Raw genomic sequence first — 7993 nt, forward strand, 5'->3', positions numbered from 1 at the left:
TAATTCCTAGGTATTTCAAAATTAGTGTCCCAAGCTGAACTCTTGATCTTGATGTTCAATCTGATTTCTCTTACATCACTCTTCATTGCAATAAAAGAAAATTCAGTTTTTCTAGGTGCTTATGAAAAAGGAAAACCATGTAGGAATAATTATTGACTCATGTATTTTTTCCCATTTAAGCCAACATCAAACTCAGTGGCCTTTAACTACAAACCATGTTAAGAATTTGACCATTTCTCAAGACATTTATCACTGCCATCTTGGTAAATAAACCATCATGTCTTATCTGATGGGGGCTTCCTTGGTGGCTCAGATGGTAAAGCGTCTGTCTGCAATGCAGGAGACCCAGGTTCAATCCCTGGGTCAGGAAGATCCCTTGGAGAAGGAAATGGCAGCCCACTCCAGTATTCTTGCCTGGAAAATCCCATGGATGGTAGAGCCTGATAGGCTACTTGAAAAATCTTCTAACTTGTCTCTCCACCTCTGTCCTTGCCCATTGTAGACTAGTCTATTTCCTGCAAAACAGAGATCATTATCCTCGAATTTTTAAAACATAAGTTATTGCATATTACATCTATTAAATGTCTTCCACTATTTCCATCTTGGGCTTCCCTGGTGGCTCAGAGGTTAAAGTGTCTGCCTCCAATGCAGGAGACCCAGGTTCAATCCCTGGGTTGGGAAGATCCCCTGGAGAAGGAAATGGCAACCCACTCCAGTATTCTTGCCTGGAGAATCCCATGGACGGAGGAGCCTGGTAGGCTGCAGTCCACGGGGTTGCAAAGAGTCGGACACGACTGAGCAACTTCACCATCACCATCACCATTTCCATCTTACTCAGAATAAAACCTAAATTTCTTACAAGTTAAGTATCATTAATGACCTTCCATTTCACAAATATAGAATTCATTTCATGCCACTGCTCTGTATTTTGTTTCCAAAGTCATTAGGAGTCCTTGCTGGCCATTTAAATCCCAATCCCACTCCTGCCTCAGAAACTTTCACACTGTGTTCATTCTGCCTTGATTGTTCCTCCACAAACTCCCCATGATTTGAATTCTCACTTCCTTCAAGAGTATTTTCCACTCACTTTTCAATAGGCTGCTTTCTCTAAAACCTTAGCACTTTCCATATCACTTATCCTGCTTTTTGTTCCATTTTTCAGGTAGCATCTTATTTCAATATCTCATAACATCTAAATGCAATAAATTAGCAATTTATTATAATTTTGTTCACTACCAAAAAGAAAAAGAATATATTAGAAATGTAAGGGTCACTGATTATAACATTTTTTAATTTAAAAATTTTTTTGCTTTTTATTCTTTGTCTCTTCCATAAGCAGGCATGCTTCATGAAGGGAAGGGACTTTGTTTTGTTTTGCTATAGTATCTCTAGTGTCTATAAATAGGGACTGTTTTTGAATGAGTGGTTCATATTTTTACCAAAATCATTTGCTCCCTCCTTTATATACCTATTTAGTAAAGGATTCTTAAGGGAATAAGAGAGCATGCTTTGCAGCAAACATTAATTTATCAGCAGATAAGATTTTTAAAAATGGTTTTTGAAGCCCTTGGTTTTAATAAATTCTCAGAGAAAAACCCAAGGTATATGCATAGGCTCAGGGTTTCATCAAGCAATGAAAACTAGAACCTGAGTAAGCCATTGCTTTTACACATTTTGCAATCCTTCACAGATTGCTTTGGCTTTATTTTACTTTCACTCTCTTGGTGGACAGGAAGACCACTGATAGCATCTACTGGTGAGTATTTGAGCAGCTACTCATGTCCATCCTTGACTGTCATTGACAATGTGGTACTGTGTCACAGCTTTATAAAATTAAAAAAAAAAAATCATAACAGAAAGACTGATGGGATAAGCTATAGTTCCTATTGTTGCTGCAGTGCTCAAGGCCCTAATAGTCATCTACTTCCTTAGCACTCATTCTAAACTTCTCTTTCTAGATTATCACTTAAGTAGGTGTTGGTATTTGCCCATAAGGGAACCAAGGCCTTCATTCCTGAGGAATTTTAACTCTCCGTTTCTGTGAAAATATTCTTTGTTTAAGAGAGTTGGTAAATTTCTTGCTACATTGCCGTTGCTGAAATTACATATTCATAATCTATACACAATAGTGAAGCACTAAGAGGTGCCTCAGTCAATCCTCTTGTACTCTAGATTTAATATTGTAATTATATCACAATGACCAGATCTACTTAGGATGACACAACCAGTTATTTTTCAAGAATAGTAGCTCTTTAATTTGCCTAGCATGGGACTCCTAAATTATTCAGGCAGCACTCGTAGATTTACACATAGTTTAGCCATTCAGGCAGATTTCCACCCCTTCAGGAAACATTTGGCTTCTAATCCTTCCATCTAAAGTTGTAGAGATGGGAAGCACACGCCTCTAAAAGGGTTTTCGTAGTGATGGAGAAAGAGGCCATTCCTACTTCTGACCTCCGTTTCCTGAATCTGTGCATTCTGCCCATTGGGGACACATTATTTGATGGCTATCAACACAACATATGGGCTTCTCACATGAGAAAAAATCTTCCTGCTAATGCAGTAGATGCAGGTTTGACCCCTGGGCCAGGAAGATACCCTGGAGAAGGAAATGGCAACCCACTCCAGTATTCTTGCCTGGGAAATCATATGGACAGAGGATCTTGGTGGGCTACAGTCCACAGGTCACAAAAAGAGTCAGACATTACTTAATGACTAAACAACAAGACAACAACAAAAAGTATATACTATATATAGAACCATAGACTGGCTGGGGTTCATCCTTAAGCTGAAACATAAGCTGCATCAAAGGAATAATTCTAACACATTTTTTAGGATAGCAATTTCCAGGTGATTTGTTATATGATTTGATCAAAAGATATTTTAGTTATATATCTGATGTCACAAATCCTGTGATGAAAAGCGAGTCCCTTGATCAAAGGTGATGTTATAAGTGATAACATATCAATAAATCAGATGTTGTGTGAGCATATAGTAGTGGTTCTGGCCAAGGACTTGTTGCTGGTTAATATCAATATCTGGCATATGTATTATCTCTCCATAAGGGTATTATGCTTTCTCTCTTGAGTAGAAGTTATCCAGTTTAATTAACTTGTTCAAAGTGGCAGCATAGTCTCCTCAAGCTTGGGCCACAGGCCAAGAGCTTAGTTTCAGTATCTGTATTTGACTGCTCATTAAGCAACAGCAATAGATAGATGAGTCCTAGTACTGGGCCTGTCAGAACCTATATCTTGCCATCAGATTACTATAGCCATTGGTCCCTTATGTTCCCACTGGTGATAGAAAAAAAGAGAACAGAATAGTTTTCACTGAGAGAGTCATTCTGTATTTTTGGTTGTTTAGTATCTTATATGTGGAGGATGTAAGAGATGATGATTGACATATTTTGTATCTGTTTTTATGAATGCCTTTTTACCTTGTACCCAATATTCCAAATCCAACCAAAATTTCCAGGATTCTATGTATATTCCTATGTAAGACCATGCCTATTTTCACATAAAATTTATAACTTGGAATACTGCTTAAATATCCATTCACTGGAATAATTCTCTTTAACCACTATCTTTAAGGCCAAACTGTGTTATGGTAACTTTCAGTTACTGTTTCATTAACAATTGATCTGAATCATCTCTGAACAATCCTTCACATTTTCCTCTTCTGTCAGCTGGTCATAGCAATCATCTCCACTCTCAACAAAATTATAGGTGTGAACTTAGGTAAAGGTGTCAGGTCAGTAAACATAAGTACTGAATGACAAGTGATGAAGAGATCTAGATCTCCTCTTCTGTTCTTTATACTTCATTAGACCTGAATTCAGATATATCAATTTTATTTTATGATATGGTAGATCATATCATAGGACACTACCTACTTCATGATATGTATGTCTGGTGATACAGACACTTGATATACCATTGTTTCTTCTTTAGCACTTCCTTGTGTAAGTAGACAAGAAGATACAAGTGGGCTTCCTTGTGTCTTGTATTGAGATTCTCCTACAAGGGATTTTCAGTGGCTCAGCATACTAGATTTGATTTCTGCTACAGTAGATGAAGATTGCCCTCATATTTACTGTCTCTTATCTACCCTGAAACCACATAAAAGTTACTTTTTAAAATTCATGTAATAGGTAAATCTATATTTGCTAACATTATTCCCATAGCCAGTGTCACTTTACTCTTCATTTTCCTGTTTTTTACTTTCCAACTTCTATGTTTATAGACATTTATGTTTATAATTTCTTGTCAAAGTCACTGATTATTCTGTATATTAATATGTAAAGAGGGTTCAGTGCAGTCAATTTCTGTATTTTATATTTTATTCTCTGAGTTCAGAATTTCTTACCCTTTTGGGTCATTAAAAATATATTATTTTTAGTGGAAAAGTAAAATGGATTTTCCAATATTCATTGGCTGTATTTTACTATATTATCTGCTGGTATGAACCTGGGTGGTCTCCCTAGTGGCGCTAGTGGTAAAGAACCTGCTTGCCAATACAGGAGACACAAGAGAGGTGGGTTTGATCCCTGCATCAGGAAGAACCCCTGAAGAAGAGGATGGCAAACCATTCCTCAGTATTCTTGCCTGGAGAATCCCATGGACAGAGGAGCCTGATGGGCTATGGTCCATGGGCTCACAAAGAGTTGGACATGACTGAAGTGGCTTCACACACACACACACACACACACACACACATAGTAAAAGAAAGAACATTTACATTTTGGGAAGAAGTAAACCAGAATTGTTGCTCTGCAAATATATTATTTTGTATAAATTATAATATTTTTATCTTTCACACTTTTAAAATGAAAAATTTAGTTGAGGATTTCTAATTGTTTCCAGTTCTAAAATTATATGACTTTAAACCCACTGCAGTATTCTTGCCTGGGGAATCCCATGGACAGAGAAGCCTGTTGGGCTACAGTTCATGGGATTACAAAAAGTTGGACACAATTGAGCAACTAACCACACACAAATTAAATTAGGCTGTTAAATCTAATTTTATATTATCCTAGTTAGCTTCTATCTAATTAGCAGCATTAAGTTTTCAATCATTTGGAATTCCAGATAGTTCCACAAAATAAATTATGTATTGAATATGTTTCTCTATTTTAACCATTTTTATTGAGCTATCAATTACCTAGATTATCCTTATCTTTACAGATAACTCTAGAACTATGGAACTTTTGTTGTATATAGTCTTAAGTAGCAGGATATCTTATACTAAATTTGGCTCAGAGACCTTTCTTGCTCTTTTAAGCATTTTGAGACACCTGATATGCAAACTAAGCAGTACTCCTGAGTTGTATGGTAGATCTAAAATATGTAGAGGCCTTCAAAGCCCTGTGCTGCTTTTTGAGAAGAGAAGGTGTAGGATGTTCATGACTTCTTTTTCTTGAATGAAATAGTCCTGTATGCTCCCCAGACATTAGACAACTACAGCCCTCACAAATGTCACATTGGGAAAGATCCTGATGCTGGGAAAGAGAAGGGGTGACAGAGGATAAGACAGTTGGATTGTATGGATTGTATCACCTACTCAATGGACATGAATTTGAGCAAACTCTGGGAGATAGTGAAGGACAGGGAAACCTGGTGTGCTGCAGTTCATGGGGTCACAAAGAGTTGGACATGACTGTGACTGAATAACGACATCACAGGCCTCTGGATAGTTAAGGGTTTAGTCTTCTACCTCAGACATGCATTTATCTTATCAGAAAGCCCAGAACAGTTGCCACTTCTTGCTTATCAGTTCTGACTTATCACCAATAAACAATTGGCTTAACAGGAAAAATAGTAATCCTAATCTTAAATTTTTATCCTGTTAAAAAATAATAAGTTTATTTTAAGTGAAAGGTTTTTCCAGTTTATTTTAAATTTTGCTTTCTTTAGTGGAAACATTCTTTCCATCGCAGAGCAGTGGTTTCTTATTTGATCATGAATTACTTTTTCTATATCCATTGGAATGCTTTATAGGAATTAAGTTTATGGATTTGCCTTCAACTTAACTCTTGTACCTAAAGATATTTTGCTGTGGAAATGAGTTTGCAGATGCTTGATGAGAAACTCTTGCCTATAAAAATACAAATCTAATCTTAGTACAAATGGCCACTTAAGGCCATTATCTTGACAAAACTTCTCATTAAAGCAGTTTCTTTGTTGTATGAAGTTTCTGTTATACAATATTTGGTTGGAGGTACTATTCTCATCCATCTTCATATATGCAATTCACTGATGCGGGAAGCATAGGATATTGACTTTTCTCATTATTTGTAAAATATACTCACTTTATCTGTGATGAATAACTCATCCCCCCAACTGTATATTAAGTATAACTGTATTTTATTACTATAGATACATACTATCCCACCAATAAAATACAAATTTGGATCTTTACAAATGCTAACTTGTACTATGCCAGTTAGAGGTAAAATGATAGGAAATAAAACAAAGAGGATGGATGGTTTTGTGATGGTATAACTAGAGAAGATTTGAAAGTCAGAGTTAGGTTTAACTGCATGCAGTAGAGACTTCAGATATTAATGGGTTAACCAAGATCAAAGATTGCTTTTTTGTTGTTGTAAAAATATGGAGGTGATATTCCCATGTTTAGGGTGACAGAGCTGTTACACATAATTCTCAGTGTTTCAGATTCTAGGATTCTAGGCCTACATAGCAAGGCTATGGCTCTCATTTTCAAATGATGTCCACGATATATATTGATCTATAACATCTAAATTCTTGAGTGAATGGAGGAGAGGTCAGGATGGGCAAAAGATTCATACAAGCTGTCCAATAAATAAATTTCCCAGCAGCTTTCACATAGACATCTAAAATTATATCTCTGCTTACCAGAACTTCACCACACTTAGTCACTGGGGAGTCAGGAAAATTTAGTTTTATTCATGTGGCTAATTATTCAGTTAAAAATTGTATTTCCACAGGGGGAAAATAAAGTCTGTAATTTGGAAATAGAAGCTAAAATTTGTAATTACAATGTGACCTCAGATATTCTAATCTCTATCATGTTTGAAGCACATAAAAATTCTCAAATAAGTAAATTATATTTAACTCTGAGTAGATGTGTTCTTTTCTGATTAGCTATTTATATAGAGGTACAGAGTGAAAAGAAATGTGATGAAGAAATTAAGTATTTCATAACAATATGCACTCCTTTAATTTTTTGTGTTATAGAAGTGGATATAATCTGTAAAGAATGAAATAATCAGAGACTTTCTTTTAAATATGATTACTCATGTTGACCTATTTGACAGTTGACTGTCTTTATTTTGAAATAAATTCTTTTTAATGTTGAAATCCATATCTAGCCAAATAATCTGCCAGTAATAAAGATATTTTCAGATGTTTTAATTATAGTAATTTAATTTCCTCAAGAGAATGCATTGGTCATAGAAAACACCCTCTTCCAACAACACAAGAGGACTCTACACACCAGACAGCCAACACTGATATCAGATTGATTATGTTCTTTGCAACCAAAGATGGAGAAACTCTATACAGCAAAAACAAGACCAGGACTGCCTGCGGCTCAGATCATGAACTCCTTATTGCCAAATTCAGACTGAAATTGAAGAAAGTAGCGAAAACCACTAGACCATTCAGGTATGACCTAAATCTAATCCCTTACAATTATACAATGGAAGTGAGAAATAGAATTAAGGGACTAGATCTGATAGATTATTGTCTGATGAACACAGACAGAGGTTTGTGACATTGTACAGGAGACAGGGATCAAGACCATTCCAAGAAAAACAAATGCAAAAAAGAAAAAATGGTTGTCTGAGGAGGCCTTACAAATTGCTGTGAAAAAGAAGAGAAGTGAAAAGCAAAGGAGAAAAGGAAAGATATACTCATTTGAATGCAGAGTTCAAAGAATAGCAAGAAAGATAAGAAAGCCTTCCTCAGTGATCAGTGCAAAGAATAGAGGAAAACATAAAATGGGAAAGGCTAGA

General features: G+C 35.9%; 1 non-coding gene across 1 annotated transcript; it reads left to right on the plus strand.

The window, feature by feature from the left end:
• Positions 1–609: 609 nt before the first annotated feature.
• TRNAW-CCA lies at positions 610–681 on the plus strand. The gene has a single exon. It is a non-coding gene; the product is annotated as a tRNA-Trp (tRNA).
• Positions 682–7993: the final 7312 nt, after the last annotated feature.

This window comes from Capra hircus, unplaced genomic scaffold, assembly GCF_001704415.2.
Source record: "Capra hircus breed San Clemente unplaced genomic scaffold, ASM170441v1, whole genome shotgun sequence".
Classification (NCBI taxonomy): Eukaryota; Metazoa; Chordata; class Mammalia; order Artiodactyla; family Bovidae; genus Capra; species Capra hircus.